The sequence below is a fragment of the Anabrus simplex genome, chromosome 2 (genome assembly GCF_040414725.1).
Source record: "Anabrus simplex isolate iqAnaSimp1 chromosome 2, ASM4041472v1, whole genome shotgun sequence".
Classification (NCBI taxonomy): Eukaryota; Metazoa; Arthropoda; class Insecta; order Orthoptera; family Tettigoniidae; genus Anabrus; species Anabrus simplex.
Window position 1 is genome coordinate 934,991,713 of NC_090266.1, and position 24,619 is coordinate 935,016,331.

Consider the following 24,619-nt stretch of genomic DNA (forward strand, 5'->3'; position numbering starts at 1 on the left):
GGAGAATGCAGATCTTCCACAAGTAGTGAGAACACTGTACCTGACAACAGTCATCTTGTTCATGTGAACAGGATCGGTACATGTAATACCCTAATCCGCTGTCTTTCTCTTCTTTTGGTTTGGCCAGGTGCTGAAAGTGTTCTTCTCAAGTCTGTCTTTTTTCATGTCTTCTGCATCAGGCAGTTCATCTTCTAGATGAATATCTTTAATATTATTTCTCAATTTATATAATGGCTTCTTTTATTAATGCTATTTGTTCGGGGCATCGACCCTTTTGGATCTTTTGCCCCTACTGGCACCACATTGTATGAACCTGCTTGTTAATGGAATGCTGGAAGTGTGGAGTGTTGTCTGTGAGGAAAGGAACATTAAGGACGACACAAACACCCAGTTCCCAGGCCAGGGATTTAATCATTACAATTAAAAAACCTTGATCCGGCCGGGAATCAAACTCGGGGCTGCCGGGTGACAGGCGGACGCATTGCCCCCTACACCGCGGGGCCGGACTATATAATGGCATTGTGCAAGATGGAGTTTCACCATTTCCATTAAGTTCGTGCACAAAGTCAGACCTTCCTTATGTTCCTTTAGTACAGATATAGGATATAGACATTGACCATAGCTACATTGAACAAAGAAAATAATAGGTACTGCCCTGGGCCACCTTCCATTTCTTCTGTTAGATTAATAACTTTCAGATTTCATCTGAAGTGTATCCACACCAGATTTGTATTCATGGTAGTAACTGTTGATTTCTTGCTCTCCATTGTCATCTTACACTTCCGCTATGGTACAGTGACAACATGAAGATTAATATCGGCACACTTTTTCTGGAGAGATTTACACCCTAGTGCTGAATCGGTCGACCTCAGCAATCTTCGAGATTCATACTGGCAACCTGTGAAACACAAACTATGAATTACTCAGGCATCACTGTGTGACATCTGGCGTACTACGTACTAGTACTGTTGTTGTTTACACAGCTAAGCCACGCTATAGAATTCATGCTAGGAACAAGACTAGCATCGAGAAATATTATATAATGTTACATACTGTTACATATTATGTGTGTGTGACACAGTTGTTGACTTCAGATAATAAAGGTTTAGAAAATTCATATTGATCAATCATATCGATTCAAATCAGATTTCATTTCCATTCGGTTGGCAGTACTACCGGAATCGGGAGAGCTCCCTCCTTACTACTCACCCCCGTACACAAATCTATCGATAAAAAGTGTGCCTGTAATACATCACAATTCTTTTTTGGGGTGGGTGAAGGAAGACATCAGTATTAAGCCTTCAGTAAATCCGTGCATAGCAGAACCAATCTTTTGGAACGTGACAGCTGGAACTCGTTAGGAATCTCTTTTCTTTTATTGTCATAGTTCCTGCGTATTCAATAGACCTCAGTCTATATTACAAATTCCAACTTGTAAATAAAATTAATTTTAACACCTGTGTGTATATATATATAAAATAAGAGTTTTGTCTTTACATTGCTCAGAATTTGAAAAGAATGGTATTTCTGTATCAGTCATGTCCACAGTTACAAGGTAATGCACTTTTTACTTTTCCGTAATTTCTGTCTCTGTATGCATGTACACGCATCACGAGAAAGCGGCTGAAGAGATTTTAATGAAAATTGGTATGCAAAGTCGAGGGATGAGCCACTATAATCTAGGCTATAAATTATTTTACTCACACTAAGTGAAATGGTAGTTCAGGGGAAGGCCTAGAATTTAATTCTCACATATTTACTGTATATTATTAGTGGTCGTATCGATAAATACTATTATCAGCACACTTTTTCTGTATTGATTTGTGTATGGGGGGTGAAGAGTAAGGAGGGAGCTCTCCCGATTCTGGTAGTGCTGCCAACTGAATGGAAATGAAAATTGAATTGATAATAGGCTCGATCGATATGAAGTTTCTAAACCGTTATTATCTTAAGCCAATAACTGTGTCACACACATTATATAACATTTCTCAATGCTAATCTTGTTCCTAGCATGAATTGTATAGTTTGGCTTTGCTGTGTAAACAACAACAGTACTAGTACGTAAAGTGTACGCCTGATGTCGTGCAGCGTTGCATAAGCAATTCATTGTTTGTGTTTCAAAGGTTGCCAGTAAGAATCTCGGTGATTGCCGAGGTCTACCGATTCAGCACTAGGGTGTAAATCTATCCAGAAAAAGTGTGCCGATAATACATAACTGAAGGTATATAGAATTGAGTTTCCGATCATTTATGTCTTATACATTTTTACCATACCAGCTACGAACACACATATTCATTAATTTGTATTTTTGTTGCTAAGTCCATATCAATGCCGAGCCACGAAAAAATGGGCTGACAGAATTTAATGAAAATCGGTATAGAGAGTTGGGGAATAAGAAACCAGTCTAAGCTACAAACAATTTTATTCACCCTGGATGAAATTGTAGTTTAGGGGAAGACACTGAAAATTTAATTTTTAAATACCTATGTTATTGGTCCTATCAAAGAGCACTACATAAGAAAAGTTATAGGGAATACAATTTCTGACCATTTAAGCTTTATTCAGTTGTACCGTACCGACTATGATAAGAGTGGTATTTCAGAGTCGGAAGAAAACTAAATGTGTGGGCCTACAATATCGAAAGCGCATAACATTTATCAACAATGACATTATATTGACCATTGTTTGTTGTGATATTGTTTGTCTGTTATGCTGCCACTCAACTATGATAGATGGGATTACTGCTGCGTATCGACTATAACAGCCTGACTGAATATTGGCGGGAAATAGCTGGGGAGTGAGAAAACTTTCTTTTTTAACATGCCACTCCTCTGGTTCACACATTTTCTGATATTGCTGGTACGTAACACACTGGTTCATCATAGAGTTTCAGCTATTCGATCCCTACTCTGATGCGCTGTTTTGAATGGGCAGTGTGCACACTTACGGCGGAGGCTCACTTAGTGGTGGTAGTATGACCTGGTCTAGAATTACAATTTGGGCCTATTCCAAATTACAGCACTACAATTCACTAATAAACTCAAAATCAACCCTGAAAAGAGCCATTTCTTAAAAAAAGCTTCTTCCTCTTCACTTTTATTAAATTCTACATTCATTTTATTCCAAGTTAGCATTGGAGAGGGGGTTTCTCCTCTGTCTTGGAGGAAAAATTTGCCTCCAAGTCAGATATATTTTTCCGCCGCCAGTGTTGTGAACTCAGAATTCAGGACTCATTGGGTACTCCTAGGAAACAGATTGGTAAAAGGGCATAGGTTTTGCCCAGGGATTCTCCACTATTCGATACTACACGCCGTAAAAAGACGGAGAGTGTTCACGCATCACGGCTGTGTGCGGGTTGGTCGTTCCAGCTCTGGAGCTTTGTACTGTTAGATCGGCAGCATAAGTACTGTTTGTTAAAGGTGAGAAAATATATGGTTTTTCATTTCCTAGAGTATTTCATATGAAATCATTGAATTGCGCCATTCCTACTGACGTCATTGTAGTGACCTATGTTCATTTCAGTTGGGAAAACCACTAAGACAGTCTTTCTGAGGATGTGGAGAGGCAGGTAGAAAGTGAGTGTCTACCATTATAATGAAAACTCCCCAACCTGATTGTGACTTACGGTAGGCAAGCAGGCCTACCATTGCAATGAAAATTCCCTACTCCAGTCTTCATATGAGAAAAGACGTTTGCTGACTTCCGCGTCGCGTTTCTAGGGTAACGTTATGAGATATGCAGTTTAATACAATCTTGCTCACAATGTGTACACTACTCTATCTAACCTAGAATTCTGTATGCAATGTAGAAGTCGTAGCGAAGCGCGGGTACATCGGCTAGTTTTAAAATAAATTAATGTTATTTTAATCTAAGAAAAATGTAAGATTTTAAAGTGGTGGAAAGTTGGAACTTCTCAAACTTACAAGTTGGAATTTGTTATATATAATAATTCCACTCGGACCAAGATGAAATTCATTACTTGTAATAGACCTCAGTCTTTCCAGACATTTACCAGATCCACCGATGAAAACCAATTGTACCCTATTTCATTGCACTCTGTTTTTCTGTATAACATTTGTGACTCTCAAGATCAACTGCATTAGCTTCTTTATTCTTCTCACCTGTGAGGCCTATACCATCAGCGTCTTTACCAGTATAAATACAGCCATTAACTTATGCAGATATGAACATTTAGCATATTTGTTGAGTATACTACCGTAATTCTATATTTCGATGGCTTTCTTGGCATGTATACTTTAAATTGAGATCTGCCCTTGAACGGTATTAGCATCTCGTTGATGCAAACAATTTTTCCCTGCCATGAATAACTTTTGGTACTTGCTAAAAAAAATTCTTGAAGACTGTTGAGATTGCAGCCACACAATCTGTCTGCTTCCTGAGCTCTCTGCCTCTTGAGTCATCGAAATGAAGTGTAAGTAGAAGGATCTCAAACTTGTAAAATTGGAAAAGCTTTCATTTCTTCAGAATTTTTTTCTCTGTTATTGGAAAGGTTGGTATAATTTTTCCTTCCGCAGCCCAGAGTTTTTAACATAATAACGAAGCGAAAATAATGCAAATCTTAGTTGGAATTCCTTTTAGAGGAGAGATGTGTTCATTGCAATGTCCAGGAACCCACCATCCTGCCCCCGGAAGTACATTTATAACCTAATAAGGGCAGCACCCGCCATCGGCCATGGCTAAAGTAACTACTTGCATTCTCATTGGTCAACGTGAACAGAATGTGACGTCATTGCCATCAATGCTGATAAATACATTGCGTTACCAACCCTGGCTGAATAAAAGCACAAAACCATATAAAGGAAACAATGTGAAATACACAACAGCAGTAATTTAATACTTACGTTAAATGGTCTTGTCCAGGTTCTATCCTAACTGTCCGCACGTCCAGACCAATCGTGTTTCCACACGAAACTAGAGGTCTAGGGCCACTTCGCGGCTTCTAACCGTCCAGATCAATGGTCTTGTCCACAGCAAGAATCTTAACCGTCCAAACGAATATTCTTCTGTTCAGACCAATCTTGTTTCCTCACGAAACTAGGGGTCTAGGGCCGCTTCATGGCTTCTAACCGTCCAGACCAATGGTTTTGTCAACGGCAAGAATCCTAACCGTCCAGACCAATCTTTTTTCCTCACGAAACTAGGAGCCTGGGGCCGCTTTACAGCTTCTAACCGTCCAGACTAATGGTAGAGACCAAAGGTCTAACCAATGTAACAATAATCACCACCACCAGCTATCAAAGTACCACTCAATTAGTTCCTAAGTACAGAGGTTGGCAGGGCTAAGCGACTGACAACATCCTTCCCAAGCGTGTAAACAAACTACAGTCGTTCCGTGTGCAGCTGAATGTAGCGAGTGCTGGGCTGCAGAAGGTAAAATTATAACGAAAGGTTTGATGGATCTTGAATTCCCTCTGTATGCTTTCTAGTTTTTGTGTTGTCCATCAAATTCTTTTTCATCTCCTTTTCCCAGTTACCTGGTGTTGGCACATTTTGCGGATTTGCCCAATTTTTTTGGCTGGATGCCTTTCCCTACTCCAACCCTATGTGGATGTGTGCACTATTGCGTGTTTCTGTGGTGTTCTGTAGGCTCACCGGCACAGGTAGGTTTTATGGCGACGATGGGGTAGGGAAGGGTAAAGAATGGAAAGGAATCGACTATGGCTTTAATTAAGGTGCAGCCCCAGCATCTGCCTGGTGTGAAAATGGGAAACCACGAAAAATCGTCTTTATAACTTCAGACAGTGGGGTTCCAAACCCACTATCTCCTGAATGCAAGCTGATAACTGCATGTATTTATATGGATGAAGATGTGTATTAAGAACAGCATAAACATCCATTCCCCGAGCTAGAGGAATTAACCAGACAAAGTTCATATCCACCAAGCTCGATAGCTGTAGACGCTTAGGTACGGCCAGTATCCAGTATTTGGGAGATAGTGGGTTTGAACCCCACTGTTGGCAGCCCTGAGGATGGTTTTCTAAACCGCAGCCACTTCCTTCCCACTTCTAGCCCTTTCCTGTCCCATCGTCGCCATAAGCCCTATCTGTGTTAGTGCGATGTAAAGCAACTTGCAAAAAAAAAAGTTAAAATCCCCAACCAGGCAGGGAATCGGATTTGTCCATAGAACAGTTTCACTTTTTAGAAAGTCGTCCAGAAGTAGGTGATGGATATCTAGAGGAGCACCTGATTAACATGATTGATTCAGAAGTCCCAGAAGATTGAGATAAGTGTCTATAGTGAACACAAAACAACTATGAACATGGGCTCATCCAGTAATTTGCTTCCTGCTGTGAGAGCTGGTGTGAGAACAAGAGATTTGACATAGTGCCATTCTTCCAATGTATGCACGCCATTCTCCTTAAACACTACACTCTGAATTGAAATGCATGGATGTGATAGAAACTCGAATCCTATGATTATCTGTGCTTAACAACGAAATTCACACATGCTTAGTTACAACATGAGGTAGGTATAGGGCAGTATCTCCTGTAAGATGTCGTGTAAAGGTTATTTGTAAACGCAGTAGCCTACTCAACCCATATGAGGCCCGGAAGATTCTTTTCCGTGGTTTTCCATTTTCACATCTGGCAAATGCTGGGGCTGTACCTTAATTAAGGCCACAGTTGTTTCCTTCTCACTCCTAGGCCTTTCCTATTCCATCGTTGCCATAAGACCCTACTGCGTTGGTGTGATGTAAAGCAAATAGTTAAGGAAGTTTAGGCTACGGACGCTTCCTTCCCAATCTTGGCCCTTTCCCATCCTTGCATCACCGAAAACCATCAGTGTGTTACTGCAACGTTAATTCACTGGCAAAAAAAAATTTTCACAGACACTACTTTCTGTTAGTCAAACCCCATTTTTAATTCAAGTTCTTGCTTCACTTCGTTCGCTATATCTTTCCCTGTGGTTGTTGTGGAAAACTCAGCAATTTAACTACAGGCACAATAATTCTTCCCTCTTATTTGCACAAGGAATTCGGAAAAATGACAGCTAACCTTGCTTGTAAGTTCACATCTGTGCTTTCATAAAGACTTATAGAATATAAATATTTTTTTCTAATGGTTTTACGTCGCACTGACACAGGTAGGTCTTATGGCGAAGAACTTACGGAATATATCTGGACGTTATCCAAATCATCTGTCACTTGCTCTTAAACATCCTCACTCATTCTTAGTGCTCTATCCTTGACAGTATTTCTGATGGCTGGTATTTCTATAATTCTATTAATTATTTGTTATTTGATGGGAATGTCTTCAAATGTGTCGAACTTGCCGTCAGAAAGTGGTTTCCCATTCTGTGCTAAGCAGTGAGACAGATGGAAACTAGCTGTACTGATATTATTCCCTGGCCTGAAAGATGATGTAAAAGAACTGTTTGTTTTGTGTTTTCAATTTTAAGAATGAAATCTCTTCTTTCTTCATACGGCATAGAACAATCATTTGTACAGTTCGTCTCAAAATGACTCTTTACATTAAATGTGCAGGATACAGCTGATTCCGAACACAGGCCACACAAAGCCTCACTGTTTCTTTCTATCACTCCAATCTCCTTTGTCCTCTATTCTTGAAAATCCAGCCACTGCCTATAAGATTGATTTTTTGGGCTCTTAAAACACATTTCTGAGGTCCTAATACAGAACCACCTGAAAACAGCTGGTGAGATGTAGTGTTTGTCTTTTAGTATGGGCTAGAATAAATTTGTTACTTTTCATTGACCTGGCTGTCTCATCCTTGACTTTGATGATATGAGGCAAGGGCAATGCTAGTAATGCCATTCCTTATGCAGCTAGTTCCTTTTGTGAATAGTGTGAAAATGTCACTAATAGGGTCAGTTGGTGCATGGATTTCAGTGGGCTTGGCATACTGATATGTAATGGCAACTTGTGGCTCAGTGAGGAAAGAAATTGGAAAGTAAATCACTCCTCATTTCCCTGGTAAGCCTTGTCAGTGATGCCCAGGCTATCTATAACAGCTGTTGAGGATCAAACCAGCCTTCAAGCTGAATACCCATCATATATACGCATACACAGTTACAATAAAACTTCATTGATTGACTGGGTGAGTGAGTAAAGGGCTTTCAGATGTAAATAAGGACATAAATTAACCTATAGAGATTAATTTAATAGATTACATTAGTTAGGAAATTTCCAGTAAAATCTGCAACAAATGACATAGTAAGTAGGAAAGGTGAAACTAAGAAAAATTGTTGCAACAATTTTCAAAATTCATATATACTTGTTATATTATACCATTGTACCATAGTCCAAGGATCAATTAATGTTTGGCACCGCTGAAGAAGAGAGCGGTGGCTCTTAAAACATGTACATGTACGGTAATTAAATAAAATAAAATGTATAAGTATTGACAAGGCGGTGAAAATATTTTACAGAAATTTGAATATAAGTCAATACGGACCAACATGGTGAAAATAATCAATACCACAAATTTTACGGTAATTTTACACTCACGTTACATCGTTAAGTTTACGGTTACATTTACATTGTGAATGGGGCCTTATACTGTAAATGACTGATGGTGATACATAACCACTACCTATTGCATACCATTGGTGATATATTAAGAAACACATATACACATAAACAAGCATTTGGCCACACAGTATGGATCATGTAGCTGCAAAGTGGTTTTTTAGTGGATGGGTTCAAACCCCACTGTGGACAGCCCCTGAAAATAATTTTCTGTTTATTCACTTTTGATATCCGTACAAGTAAGTTTCAGTAAGGACCTAAATAAAGGATTTGGTTGGTATCTTCCCAGTCCTAACCATTTCCTGTCCAAACATTGTAGAAAACTTACCTGAGTTAGTTCAGCATAAAACAGCTAGCACAGGGAGAGGAAAGCAGAGAATTCCTTATGTTTCCAAGCAGACCAGCCGACTATGCGGTCTGGGGGGTAATGAGCCTGCCCTTTACTGGGAGGCCCCGGGTTCGATTTAGGTCAACTCAGGTTACATATTGAGAAGGTCTAAGATGGTGAGATAGCAGTCCCAGTCTAGAAAGCTAAGAGTAACATCCGAGAAGAGGAGTCATGCTGACCACATGCCACCTCATTATCTGCAGACGTTCGGGCTGAGCAGTGGTCACTTGGTAGGCCAAGGCCCATCAGGGTTGTAGTGCCATGGGGTTTGTTTTGCAAGCAGACCAGTAGTGATAAATGGAGTGTAATCCTCAAACCAATGGTGATAAATTAATATGCATGTAACTAAATAAATCCTAGCATTAAATGAGCCCGGAGTAACACAAAGGCCAAAACAGTTCTTTCAGAAAGTAGCTCACGCGACCTACAGGAAACTTTTAAGTTTGCATATTTGAGTCATAACACACAGCTATGCAGGACAGCGGCGTGTGCTGCCGATGTTATTTCCTGCGATACGACAGCATTAAGCTTCTTGAAGTTATGCACCCATGTGCGGCATGCTTTAAACTCTGTACACTGTTTTTCATTAGCAACTTCGATAACCCACTGCTGGGTGATCGCATAGTGAATTATCTTGCTGCTTTTATGGACCAAATCATTTTTTTTTTTTTTTTTCCTTACAGTATGTACTAATATCCTCAGTTTGTAATGGTGTATCCCTTAGTCTTACTTTTGATAATAATGCTATTGATTTTTTTTTAATGTCCCGCTAACTACTTTTGCCATTTTTGGAGTCGCCTAGGTGCTGGAATTCTGTCTCGCAGTTCTTTTGACATGATGGAACCTTTGTTTCACTAACAAAAATGAAAGCTTACTAGAGATGGGAGTTACATATCGTAACATGATACTGTATCCTAATCCATAAGAGTAAGCTGTTCCAGAAATATTATGTTCCTCCAGAGACCCTGATACAGAAGTAACTGTCTCAGCGAAACCAAGGGAAGGGTAGGGAGTTTCTGATTGGCTAACGGGTATTAGGAAGCATAGCAGCTCGCTTTAAGGGCGCACTCCTGCGCAGGCGCGAGGGATACTTTTGTAACAGGTTAGTGGTAGTACTGGCATTCCTATCCTGTTACTTACTGGTCGGTTACAGATATTCTTCAGTTATTCGAAGTGCTTTGTATTAGGCTTGCAGGTGGTGATACATACAGAAGCGTAGTTCCTCGGCACAGTTACAGTTGATCTTCCCACCTTGCATCTCGGGTTTCACTCCGTGTTCTGAACAATGAGTGAATGGATGTATTACATCCGATACGATTTATGTGGACAAAAACTCAATTACAGGAAAACGGTTTCCTAGAAACGTGTTGAAATAATTTACCCAATAATAATATTAATAAAAATAATAATAATTTTAAAAAATTAAAAGTTCTACCGGTTCACATAGTTCTGATAATGTACATGGAACTCAAATATTACATTCTGAAAAGCTATCGCAAGTCCCATTACGTGAATCTGTGAGTCCTGAAATTTTGTCATCGACTGCAACCTGTGAGGCAGTGCAACAAAAGCTGCTACCATAATTTTTACTAGTACAAAAAGAAAGAGTGATATACAGAAAAAAATAGGACACTGGACAAGCTACTTACACTGTTGTTTGCCACATACCCACAACCTTCTGTAAATGACAAATGATGATTTTGGAGCCTTTTATACTGGATTTACAGAGCGAGTTGGCTACACGGTTTGTATTACGTAACTGTTAGCTTGTATTCGGGAGATGGTGGATTCGAACCCCACTGCCGGCAATGCTCAAGATTGTTCTCCGTGGTTTCTCATTTTCACACCAAGCAAATGCTGGGACTGTTCCTCAGTAAAGGCCATGGTTGCTTCCGACCTAGTCCTGTCCTATCCTATCCCATCGTCACCGTAAGATCAGTCCGTGTCGGTGCAACGTAAAAAAAAAAATAACAGAAAAGTACTGGATTAAACTCTGCTTATGTCTTGCCTAGTAGGGCTACTTTCTCATGACCCATTCCGGCGGCATCTAAGGTGTATAAGACACTCGTTCATCAACATATTTTATAAAGTCTGGTCCTAATGTCTGTTTAACTACAGATCCTTGGACATCTACGAATGCACATAGCAGCAAGTATTAGTTTTCGGAATGTAAGTGGGTCATTGCAAACATTTTTCTAGGAATAGTTAACAATGTGAGTGACGAGCTAGCAAAAGGGACAGTGGGAGAGAAGAAAGCGAGATGAAGGTATAGTATTGCTATTTATAAGTACTTACTAAGGTGTGGTTAGGGGCTACAAGAGACAGCAGGTATAAGGAATGTTCCTTCCAAAAGCTGACCTGCAATTTGTATTATGTTACTTTTATATCCTAATACTCCAACCTAATTCTACAGTGTAACGGATACACAGGAACATGATACTGGAAAGTAACCATTTGTCCCATCCCTAAAGCTTACCACTTCTTCAGTATTCATTGTTGGACGCGCTGGTGAATGGTTGGCTGTTGAGAGAACTCTTGTCTTATCATAGTGATAAAGTAGTTAATACCTATTAAAATTTGGTAATTTTGTGTGAGATCCATATAATGCTACAAATATATATCTTAAGTGTTTGTTAATAGTAATTAAACCGAGCTCGATAGCTGCAGTCGCTTAATTGTGGCCAGTATCCAGTAATCGGGAGATCGTGGGTTCGAGCCCCACTGTCGGCAACCCTGAAGATGGTTTTCCGTGGTTTCCCATTTGCACACCAGGCAAATGCCGGGGCTGTACCTTAATTAAGGCCACGGCCGCTTCCTTCCACTTCCTAGGCCTTTCCCATCCCATCGTCGCCATAAGACCTATCTGTGTCGGTGCGACGTAAAGCAAATAGCAAAAAAAAAAAAAAGTAATTAAGATTAGTGGTATTTATTTACATTTTATATTGAGTATTTCAGTTTGTGTTCAGTAGATAACATGCTTTGTGTTACTTACATTAAGTTTACCTTATTCTGTATCTGGGTTGAGGGGAAATAAAAAAAATTACATTTTTTTGTTTTACCTATCTATAGTTTTATTGGTGGGATATTTACGATGACAGTTTATTATACAGAGTTGTACCCTCTTACACATTTCCATGACTCCATATCGTTTATCAACAAGCTCAAAGTGCATTTCAACATTATTTTGTTTCTTCACAAAAGGATTACAGAGACATCTGATGGCAATAATGAGTATTTCATGCTCTTTGCTACGGAACTAGCCACTAGAGGTCAGGCAAAGGCTGAAATTTTCTACTTTTTCAGTTTTCGGACACGAGCTATATATTACTGTATGTATCCTACCTAACCCAAGCGTTTTCTTAGCGTAATGGTTAACACGTTCGCTTCGTAATACGAAGTGTGCAGGTTCGAGTCTTTATTATGACGAATCTTTTTTATTTCCATTATTAGCGTTGTGTTAATCTGTATGCCTCTTTTCATACGTTCTTATCACAATATTATGTCTACTAGGAAAATTGCTTTATATGTATGCTACCTATAGCAAGTGATGTTATGGTTAATAGCACATAGGACTGTCGCCCAGGTAGCAGATTCCCTATTAGTTGTTTACATAGGCTTGTAAATTACTTCAAAGAAATTGGAAACTATTCCATTCCCGAATTCCTCTTCCTATGAATGGATATTTATCCCGATTAGTTCTTTACATTTACAGTACCTTCCAACTTTATCTTCATAAAGTTAAAAATTAAAATGAAATGCTTTATCAATAAATGGAAGCAGGTTGAACTAAACGAGGTCACAGAACTAGTTGCAAATAGAGCATCGCGGAGATACTTAATCAATTCACAGAAGCCTGCAGATAGAATGCTCAAAGGCAATAAGTCCGTAAAGAAGATGTCTGTGTATATACGTATATGGAAGCGCGTAAAAGAGAGTTAAGAACAACGGCAGGGAACGAAAATACACTTTAAAATGTAAATTAGAAATACGATGAAAACCTGCGTACCTTCTGTTACGGAGCGAGCGACTTGACCAGTCTTCTACGAAAATACCTTTCAAAAACGCTGCCTTGCATGACAGGTTATAACTGGCGTAAGAAAATGTAATCTCGAGATTTTAATCCCAATTAGGTATTGATATTGAAGATCATAGATTAAAATCACGAAAGCTTGACATGAATCGTTGTCCATAACTCTTAAGACTCCCCTTATTAGGCTTTTTGGTGATAATCAGCAGACGCAAGCACAGGGAAATAAGACAATCGAAATGGGTTTCATGCATCTGACGATAGACAGCACCACACTCGAAAGCGAGAAATCGCTGAAAATCAGTCTAGCCAACTTCGTATATCGGTGTCTAGCTCTGAGTAGCTACCTAGCGCTTGCGCGAAGGTGGTTGGACGCAAGCCAAAGTACCAGCCGATTTACACCTCCAGGTAGTTTACCTCCCGGGCAGCTGCCAGCCACTTTACCAGCAGATGGTAGAACCGGCCCTAAGTAGAATAATTGTACTGCAGTTATTTCTTCAGTATCATGCTTTGTTTTATTGTAGTGAAATCTTCTTGTATTACGTAGAATTTCATTCCTCTTACATATTTTTTTTTTTTTTTTTTTACATAATATGCTATTTTATTTGTGTTGATATTTCCATATTATTTCATATTTCTGTGAAGAAAATAAAGGAATGGTGTTTGGACTGTGGGTTTGAGCGGGCATTAAAGCATATGAGGGCCGGGCTGAGTGGCTCAGATGGTTGAGGCGCTGGCCTTCTGACCCCAACTTGGCCGGTTCAATCCTGGCTCAGTTCGGTGGTAATTGAAGGTGCTCAAATACATCAGCCTCGTGTCGGTAGATTTACTGGCACATAAAATAATTCCTGTGGGACTAAATTCTGGCTCCTGTGAGTCTCCGAAAACCGTCAAAGTAGTTAGTGGTATGTAAAGCAGATAACATTATTAAAGAATATTAGGGAGGAGAGAATGAGTTCGAGGGAGAGTCTTTTAACAGAGGGCAGGAATGAAGGTAGGTCTCCCTCAGTCAATGTACAGGATATGGTAGGTTGGCAGGAGGTAGGGGAAGGAAGAGGAGAAGTTGCAGAAGTCTGCTAGGCTAATGTTTTAAGTGGAAGGAAAAGGACTAAGGGTTATTCTCAGGGATGAGTTCAGGAGAGGAATCTGTATTTGTCACTGCAGGAAGAACAGCAGAGTGAAGAGCAGGGACAAGGCAAGGGGGAAGGAAACAGAAGAGTAAAGGAAGTAGAAGGAAGTAGGTTCTATAGGCACCGTGCGTGTCGCTCTAGCGGCCGGGCGGAGAACAACAAGTGAGGCAGACTCCAGACTCGCAGTAGCTGTTCTGTTATGAGTGAGCGTGTAGTTACTCCGATGAAAATGGCAGAGAAAAGGAGATCAAATAAACGCAATCGTTGTGTTGTCGGATGTTCCAATACTTACGCAAATACAGGAAGTGGAGTACAATTTTATTGTTTTCCAAAACGAGCGATAGAAGTGTACCGAAGGAGGCGATGGATACAAGTAGTTAACCGAACGAAGTATGTAGGTCTACACATACGTACTGCACATGTTTGCAATAAGTTCAATTGATCCGATTTAATTTCATTTTGGTTTTAATTTTTAGCACTGATGGATCACTTTGGCAACCTACGACTTATTCAAGAATATGTAGTGCACATTTCGTCGGAAACAGAAGATCTGGACACCCACTAAGTCCAGCCTATGTTCCGACAATATTTCCGGATGAATACAAGAAGAGGAATGTGTCGCTGCGACCCAGCTTACAGCGCTTTCACAGACAACTCAAGCGATTAGAAAAGGAAGAATCAGACGGAAAATTTTCGAGAACAGTTTGCCCAAGTAACATAACCAAGGACGCATCCGTGGGAACAGAGGCATCTGATTTTCATTGTTCAGACTTCATGTTTTCTTATTCAATAAATGAAAACGACGTAAATACACTGTCCTATTCCACTTAATTTCGGTCTGGGAGGGGACATTACGAAACCTGATAAAATGTGTGGAACGGAAAACGATCAGGGTCCAGGTTTCCATAAGGAACAATACACAAATGCGTGATTTAACGGGTGTGAACTTCGTCTTTGCCTTGCTGCTTGCGTTATTACCAAACTGTAACGTTTCGAAATTATGTAAAGAAACCAGATTACTGTTTTTCCTAGTGAAAATGAAAACCGGACTGTCCTATTCTACATTGAGAGTGCTGTTCGGTGTTCACAGGACAACAATTTCACGTATTTATACGACCGTGGTTATGCAACTGACACTGCGTACGAAACATTTCATATTCTGGCCTAGTAAGGAAAGTGTTCAAGAAACAATGCCTCCAGCATTTAAGAGAAATTATGGTAATTGTCGAGTCATTATTGACTGCACGGAATTTAGGGTTAAACAGCCTCCCCAAGTAGATCAGAGAGTGTATTTCTATACTCAATACAAGAGTTGCTACACTGCAAAAGTTTTAATTGCAATCACGCCTAGTGGTATGATCGCCTTTAAGTCTAAATGTTACGGTGGAAGAGCTAGCGACTCGTTCATAACCGACAGTGGTTTATAAACTTTCCTTCAACCTGGCGATGAGTTCGTGGCTGATAAAGGATTTCCTGGCATCAGAACTAACTTACCTGGCTGCGGTGTCGTAACCGTGACACCACTGTTCTTACATGACGGGAGATTAACAGCTGAGGAAGTTGAGAGTACTTACAATATTGCGAGTGTTAGAATTCACATAGAAAGGTGTATTCAAAGAATTAGAATATACAATATATTACAGAAATTGCCAACAGAACTTTTTCCACACGTGGATGACATCGTGCATATGTGTTGCGTGTTAACGAATTTGCAACCTCCAATAATTAAATAATAGTTTAAGAATTGTTCTACCATCAGTTTGTTTTATATATTCTTTATTTACATTTTGATCTGTTCAACGTTCAAAAAACAAGAATTGACAAATAAATACTTAATTATTTGTACCATTATTATTATTAGGAATACCGCTAATGTTTGGCAAGTAATTATTGAAATAGAACTTTGTCAATTTGGTGAGACAATCCTCGACATACTTATTGTCCTGATAAATAGGTATTGTCAACTGTTTGCTTTGCTATGTACATATAGATCACATTTTTCCAAGCCAGTTATGTACATCAGTATTTGTATTTGTGTGTAATACATATGACTTGTCTTTAACTGTATGTTATTTTGCTCGTCAAAGTAAAGATAACGTACTCGCACATTTCCTGACTCATCTACTATTGGTTAATCTTTACACGAAGATGGACACTTAACTTCTAACACTCTGTCAGCTACATTTCCTCCGAGAACTATGCTATCTGGAGATGCACAAATCCAAGGTTGTTTCTTGTGGATTATTAACCCACATCGAATAACACGAACACCAAATGAACTTCCATAGCATTCTGTTGCTTCACTTTCCATTTCACTTCCGTAAGAAAGATTGTTCAAAGCAGCTCCCCCAATTGGAGATTCAGTTACAAATGCGAGAGCTAAAGTATCAAAGTTATGTCGCCTAGTTTTGATCCGATGTGCTTTCATGCTAGCAGATATTCTTATCTTTCTTTCTTGAAACCACCGAGGGTTTCCTGAATAGAGTATCGAGGGAGATTTTAATTATATGATCTGTATCAACCTGCACTTTGCTGGAAAAAACATTTCGTCACTCACAGTGCGAAAGGTGTATTTGTCTGACAAGCGCACGTCGTTAGAGACCTGTAAATGTAATAGCTGTGTCACAATTTCCTCACATTCTTCTCTCTCCACATCATTCACTACCCTATCAATGAGATGACTACGGCCCTGCACGATTGTTCGATTTCAGTACTTGCTTCTGCTCGAAGCATTGTACGAAGACTGCAAGGGATGTGTTTTAAAATATTCTCAGTTAATTCGAAGGGGGGAAGAGATGTCCTCAAAGTCTTTTTACCGAACAGTTCTTCTACGCGTTTGCCTTTTCTATATTTTTCTATTGACATTGTTTTCGGGCTCGGTTTTCCCCATTGTTGCGGACGGTCTGTTTTGGAAACAACACTTTCATTATTTATATAATACACTACCGCAGCCACGTGTTTGCAAGTTCCTCTGGCGCCGGCAGGACAGGAACATTCGCTGGTAGAGACATTACGATTCTGGTCAACCTGAACACAAAATAAAAATGCGTACAACTTAGCAAACATGCATTAAGTAATCCTTACTAAATAAACTTTATAAATTGTTACCTAACTACACCTTGCCTACCTCAAGTTTCACGATATAAGGCGGCAAATTGCCAGACGTTTGCCGGGTCACTTTTCCTGTGATGTATCCAAAACCATTCGAAATTAACTCTTCAGCGCCGTTCACGTGGCCACTGACAACAAGGTTTCTTCCTTTATTGCATGATGATTCACTTAGATCCCCGAATTGAATCGCTTTAAACCCGCAATTTGTTCGAATGTCACGCATGTTGTACTGAGACTCTCGCACTACATCTCACCTCTTGTTTCAGAACGGGCCACTATGTGGCGCTAGTAGTAGCATTTCGATCTATCTGCACGGTGCCTATAGCCATCAATGAAATTATGGGAGATTAGATGAGGAGGGGATCTAAGCAGGTAGTGGGAACTTCATTGCTAGGCATGTGAGGGAAAGTTTGTGTAAGAAAGGGAACCAGGGTAAATGGTTATCCAGGTATTAGGATAATGCAGATGTTGAGGAAAGTAGGTGAGGAGGAGGTAGTTTTTCACGTTGGTACCAAAAATGTAGGGCAATAGTTGGGGATGTGTGGGATCTGGTTATGACAATGCGGGAGAAGTATCAGGGAGCAGAGATTATCAGTGGGATACTGTGTAGGAGGGACACTGACTGGCGGGGTGATTGGGATTTATGAGACCATGGAGTGGATATGTGGGAAGTTCGGAGTGAGACTTGTCGATACTAATGGATGGGTATGAGATCGGGATGTACGCTCAAATGGCCTTCACTTGAACCGCAGTGGTTAGTATGAGTTAGGGGGTTTGTTCAGAAGTGTTATATGCTCGTACATTCAGGGAAACGGGATGAACTGGGGAGCAGTGATGAGTGTATAGGGAGGCGGAAGCACAGTAAGGATGAAATAAAGTTGTTAAACTGTAGAAGAATTGCAAAGAAAGTAGTAGAATTAAGTAAATTAATAGATTTTGTAATCAAGAGTATAATCATGGCTAAGAAGTTACATGGATGTAGACATTTTCTCACAGAACTGGAGCCAGGCTGAGTGGCTCAGTCCGGTGGTATTTGAAGGTTCTGAAATATGTCAGCCTCGTGTCGGTAGATTTACTGGCACGCAAAAGAACTCCTGCAGGACTAAATTCCATCACCTCGGAGTTTCCGAAAACTGTAATAGTAGTTAGTGGGACGTAAAGCAAATATTATTATTATTATTATTATTATTATTATTATTACAGAACTGGAGTGTTTAATACGGAGACAGGATGGGAATGGTGGGAAAGGGGTGTTCATAATATTGTAAGAAGAATTTGTAAGCTATGAAAAAGTTAAGGATGAGAAATATGAAATTCTAGGTGTAAGACTCTTCTCTAAAGATAACAAGCAACTTGATGCTTTTCTGGATGAACAGAGCTGCAAGGGGTGGCCAGATGCAGAATTATTTGATAAGATAATCAGCTGCATGGGGAACAACTGAGGAAGGAATGTGATTATAGCAGGTGATCTCAATTTGCCAAACGTTAACTGGGAAGGTATTGTGAATGACAGAAAGTGTAACCAACAGATGGTAAATAAGTAAATGTTGGAAGGTCAGCTAAAACAAAGTAATTGAGCGAACTAGAGGGAAGACTACTGTACTCTAGACATCGTGCTGATAAAACCAGATGAGCTCATGGAAAACAAGTGATTGGTGGTGTAATTACGGAACTATTTTTGTCATAGTTAAAAATAAATATGATAGAAAGGAAGGTTGCAGAAGTAGGACTATTGGGCAGTACCATGATATGGTTGATAAGACAGGGATGAGGGAACTTTTAAAAACTCTTATAATTTTTGGAAACTGGTAAATAAACAGTAAATTAAAATTCTTTCAAGGTCCACCTATTCAATACAATGACATTTTATTGTGATTCAATCACATGTCAAATGGTACTAGTTTCGGCATATGTGTGCCATCATCAGCCTTGTGTTTTTGTTTGAGTCATCAGTCCATAAACTAGTTTGATGCAGCTCTCCATGCCACCCTATCCTGTGATAACCTTTTCATTTCTACGTAACTATTGCATCCTACCTCTGATCTAATTTGCTTGTCATATTCATACCTTGGTCTACTCCTACCGTTCTTACCACCTACACTCCCTTCAAAAACCAACTGAACAAGTCCTGGGTGTCTTAAGATGTGTCCTATCATTCTGTCTCTTCTCGTCAAATTTAGCCAAATCGATCTCCTCTCGCCAATTCGATTCAGTATCTCTTCATTCGTGATTCGATCTATCCATCTCACCTTCAGCATTCTTCTGTAACACCACATTACAAAAGCTTCTATTCTCTTTCTTTCTGAGCTAGTTATCTTCCATGTTTCACTTCCATACAATGCCACGCTCCTCACGAAAGTCTTCAAAAACATATTTCTAATTCCGATATCAATGTTTGAAGTGAACAAATTTCTTTTCTTAAGAAAGCTCTTCCTTCCTTGTGCTAGTCTGCACTTTATGTCCTCCTTACTTCTGCCATCATTAGTTATTTTACTACCCAAGTAACAATATTCATCTATTTCGTTTAAGACTTCATTTCCTAATTAATATTTCCTGCATCACCTGCCTTTGTTCGACTGCACTCCATTACTTTTGTTTTGGACTTATTTATTTTCATCTTGTACTCCTTACCCAAGACTTCATCCATACCATTCAGCAACTTCTCGAGATCTTCTGCAATCTCAGATAAAATAATATCATCGGCAAATCTTAAGGTTTTGATTTCCTCTCCTTGGACTGTGATTCCCTTTCCAAATTTCTCTTTAATTTCCTTTACTGCCTGTTCTATGTAAACATTGAAAAGCAGAGGGGACAAACTGCAGCCTTGCCTCACTCCTTTCTGGATTGCTGCTTCTTTTTCAAAGCCCTCGATTCTTATCACTGCAGACTGATTTTTATACAGATTGTAGATAATTCTTCGTTCTCGGTATCTGATCCCTATCATCTTCAGAATCATAAATAGCTTGGTCCAATCAACATTATGGAATGCCTTTTCTAGATATACGAATGCCATGTACGTGGGCTTGTCCTTCTTGATTCGATCCTCTAAGATCAGACGTAAAGTCAGGATTGCTTCACGTGTTCCTACATTTCTTCTGAAGCCAAATTAATCTTCTCCCAACTCAGCTTCAACTTGTTTTTCCATTCTTATGTAAATAATACGTGTTAAAATTTTGCAGGCATGAGATACTAAACTGATGGTGCGGTAGATTTCACACTGGTCAGCACCGGCTTTCTTGGGAATAGGTATAACAACATTCTGCCGAAAATCGGGTGGGACTTCTCTTGTCTCATACATCTTGCACACTAAATGAAATAACCTTGCCATGCTGGTTTCTCCTCAGGCAGTCAGTAATTCAGAGGGAATGTCATCAATTCCAGGTCCCTTGTTCTTATTTAGGTCACTCACAGCTCTGTCAAACTCTGACCTCAAAATTGGGTGTCTCATTTCATCAGCATCAACAGCCTCTTCATGTTCCAGAACCAAATTTTTCCTTTCTCCAAAGGTTTCCTTGATTTTCCTGTATGCAGCATCTACCTTTCCCAGGACCATACAGCCTTTGACATCCTTGCACTTCTCCTTCAGCCATTCTTCCTTAGCTACCTTGCACTTTCTATCCACTTGATTCTTTAATCGCCTGTATTCTTTTCTGCCATCTTCATTTCTAGCATTCTTGTATTTTCGTCATTCATCAATCAGGTCTAGTATCTCCTGAGTTATCCACTGATTCTTAGTTGATCTTTTCTTCCTTCCTAACATTCCTTCAGCAGCCCTACTGACTTCATTTTTCATGACTCTCCACTCTTCCTGTATAGTGTTTCCTTCAGCCTTTTCATTAAGTCCTTGTGCAACATGTTCCTTGAAACTATCCCTCATACTCTTTTCTTTCAACTTGTCTAGATCCCATCTTTTTGCATTCTTCCCTTTCTCCAATTTCTTCAGCTTCAGATGGCATTTCATGACCAACAAGTTGTGGTCAGAGTCAACGTCTGCTCCTGGGAACGTTTTGCAATGCAACACCTGGTTTCTGAATCACTGCCTAATCATAATGAAGTCTATTTGATACCTTCCAGTGTCTCCAGGTCTCGTCCACGTATACAGCCGTCGTTTGTGGTGTTTGAACCAAGTATTGGCAAGGGCTAAATTATGATCAGTGCAGAATTCAACCAGCTGACTTCCTCTTTCGTTCCTTTGTCCCAATCCGAATTCTCCTACTATACTACCTTCTCTTCCTTGGCCTACCACTGCATTCCAGTCTCCCATCACAATTAGATTCTCGTTACCTTTTACATATTGTATTAAATCTTCTATCTCCTCATATATTCTTTCTATTTCTTAATCATCTGCTGAACTAGTGGGCTTATAGACTGCACTATTGTGGTGGACATTGGTTTGGTGTCTATCTTGACGGCAATAATTCTTTCACTATGCTGGTCGTAGTAGCTTACCCGCTGCCCTATTTTCTTATTCATTATTAAACCAACTCCTGCATTTCCCCTGTTTGATTTTGTGTTGATAATTCGGTAGTCGCCTGACCAAAAATCTTGTTCTTCCTGCCAACGTACTTCACTTATACCAACTACATCTAACTTTAGCCTATCCATCTCCCTTTTCAGATTGTCTAACCTACCACAACGATTCAAACTTCTAACATTCCACGCCCTGACTCGCAGAATGTCAGTATCCATCTTCCTGATGATCGCCCCCCTCTCGTGTAGTCCCCACCCGGAGATCCGAATGGGAGACTTGTTTACCTCCGGAATATTTTACCCGGGAGGAAGCAATCATCAGTACATCATTCATACAGAGAGAGCTGCATGTCCTCGGGAGTTAATTACGGCTGTAGTTTCCCCTTGCTTTCAGCCGTGTAGGCGTATCAACACAGTTAAGCCATGTTGAGTATTATTACAAGGCCGTCTCAGTCAATCATCTTGACTGCCGCCCTTGCAACTACCGAGAGGCTGCTACCCCCCTTTCGATGAACCATTCGTTAGTCTTGTCTCTCAACAGATACCCATCCGATACGGTTGCACCTGCGGCTCGGCTATCTGCATCATTGGGACACGCAAGCCTCCACACCGCTGCAAGGTCACATGGTTCACAGAGGAGGCATCAGCCTTAAGTACAAATTAAACAATTATATACATATGCCTAAAACATCTAAAACACATTTTAACACATTATAAAATACGTTACTGTAGTGATACACGAGATAAGTTAAAATTGTTACAATTGATTGCTGTGGTATAAAATTATTAAAATTCCGGCAATTCGTTATATAGTCCAGTCTATGTACATCCGGGATAAGTGAATTTGTGCTGTTTTATGCTGTCTGTATGGGTGACACTTATTCACTTGATGTTACGTGGTTCCAGGGAAGTTTAATTTGATCATGTAAGATCGTGATATAAATGGAGATGAATTCCCACTTCACTTTAAACCTGAAGGAGAAGTTAGCCAAGTTAGACATTGGAAGCAATGTATGGAAGTTACTAGAATCATTAGAATCATTAAAATCATTAAATGATTGACTCACCTTGAACAGCATGTTGAACGTGTTTGTTACGCAGACGGAGCCGGACAATGTGTGTGTGTGTCATAGTTAAGGTAGGCAGCGGTAAAGGAGGCGGCGCACCTGCGGGGGAATGGAGCTAAGGCGGGGCTGAAGTATGGGGTAGTGGGGGTAATTGACGGGAGTGTGTATTACGGATTACTTAGAAAATCAGACTGTTTTTCAATAGTTTGGTATTTCTAAGCCAATTGATTAAAAGATCATAAAGGATATTGGGTTTCTCGTAAATTTTGTTTAAATTATAATTGAGGTTGAAGTATTGATCACAATTAATGTAACAACTTTCAGTAACATTCATGATTGGTCCCTTATTTGCTGTTTGAAGAACTTCCATATCTTGTTTGAAGTGGGTAAATTTGTGATTAGTGTCATGCATATGTTGACCCATGGTGGAGAACTTATTGTGCCTCATTGCGTTGACATGTTCTGAATATCTAATCATAAAGTTACGCCCTGTTTGACCCACGTAAGAGCTGCTGCGTTCATTACATTTTAGTCTGTATATTCCAGATTTGGAGTGAATATTGGGATTATTGATTGATGCAGAGTTGTTAAATTTCAGAGGTTCTATTGTTAGTTTTGAATAAAATTCTTACATTGGTTTTTCCGGAAAAGGTTGGTGATTTTGTGGATGTCGTTATTGTAAGTGAAGGTGGTTGAAATAGAAGCTTTTTCTTTTTCTTTTATGAGTTTGGTTTTAGGCTGGTACCTATATTTGTTGATTACTTGTTCTATAAACGGCCTATTGTACCCATTGAACTTGCCTAAACATTGTAAGGAATGGAAAAGATGGAGTAGAATGCAGCGATGTGCTTAAATAATAGATACCACTACTATCACTGACTGCACTATGTATAAAATATTTTTGCTCAACGTAATTACAAGATAACACTTCAGATATAAAAATTTACAAATGATCTGCAAAGCAGTATTAATAGGGTACGAATAATTTACGATAGCTCGCTACATCCACAACTCACTGTTCAGCCGCAACCATGGTTTCAAAACAGCAGAACTACGATAACACCACCAATTGACTCGCATCTGTAAAACTCAACTCGACTTCTGTCATCATCCTCCCATTCCCCTTACCCAGCTCGTGCTGGGTCGGGACATTTATGGCACTTCTCCAACTTCCTCTCTCTCCTCCTACCATTCGTCTTCCATCATTTAGTCCCAGTCCAGGTTCCTTGATCTTGCACTTCTCATTATTGAATCGACTCACCTTATTCTCGGACTCTCTCTCTCTCTCTCTCTCGAACATCATCTCCATCATCCATTTTGTTATTCTTTCCTCCTCCATCTTCTTAACATGTCCAAACCATCTTAATTTACTTCTATCAGTTTCCTCATTTAGGTTTTCCATCCTAACCTCCTTTCTCACATCTTCATTTCTCAGTCTGTCTTTCTTTGTCTCTCGGGCCGATGACCTAGATGTTAGGCCCCTTTAAACAAGCAGCTTCATTCTTTGTCTTTCCTGTCATACTTCTTAGGTATTTTATTTTGCTGGTTTTAATTCTACCTTCCTACTTGTCATTGTCCAGGTCTCAGCCGCATAAGTCGATATAGGTGCACAATACATTTTTAACACAATCTCTGTACACTTCCTTGGTACTTATTCCAGGCAAGGTTTCTTACACTGTAGTAGAATGCATTGCCATGTTGCACCGTCTTGCTAATCTCCATGTCTAGCCTTGTATTCTGCATTAATTCACACTCTAGGTATTTGAAACTGTCAACAATTTCAAGGCTTTGACCGCCATTTTTCACAATGCCATTCCCTTGTCTTTCTCCTCTTGATATCACAATGGTCTTGCTTTTCTCGGTGCTGATTTTCATACCATCCTTTTCAGTTTTCTTGTTCAGTGCATCAAGTTTTTC

At 39.7% G+C, this 24,619-nt stretch overlaps 1 protein-coding gene across 1 annotated transcript in view; it reads left to right on the forward strand.

Moving 5' to 3' along the window:
- mEFTu1 (mitochondrial translation elongation factor Tu 1) overlaps positions 1–24,619 on the forward strand; it is a 129,693-nt gene that overhangs the window by 5,291 nt on the left and 99,783 nt on the right. The window lies entirely within an intron of this gene.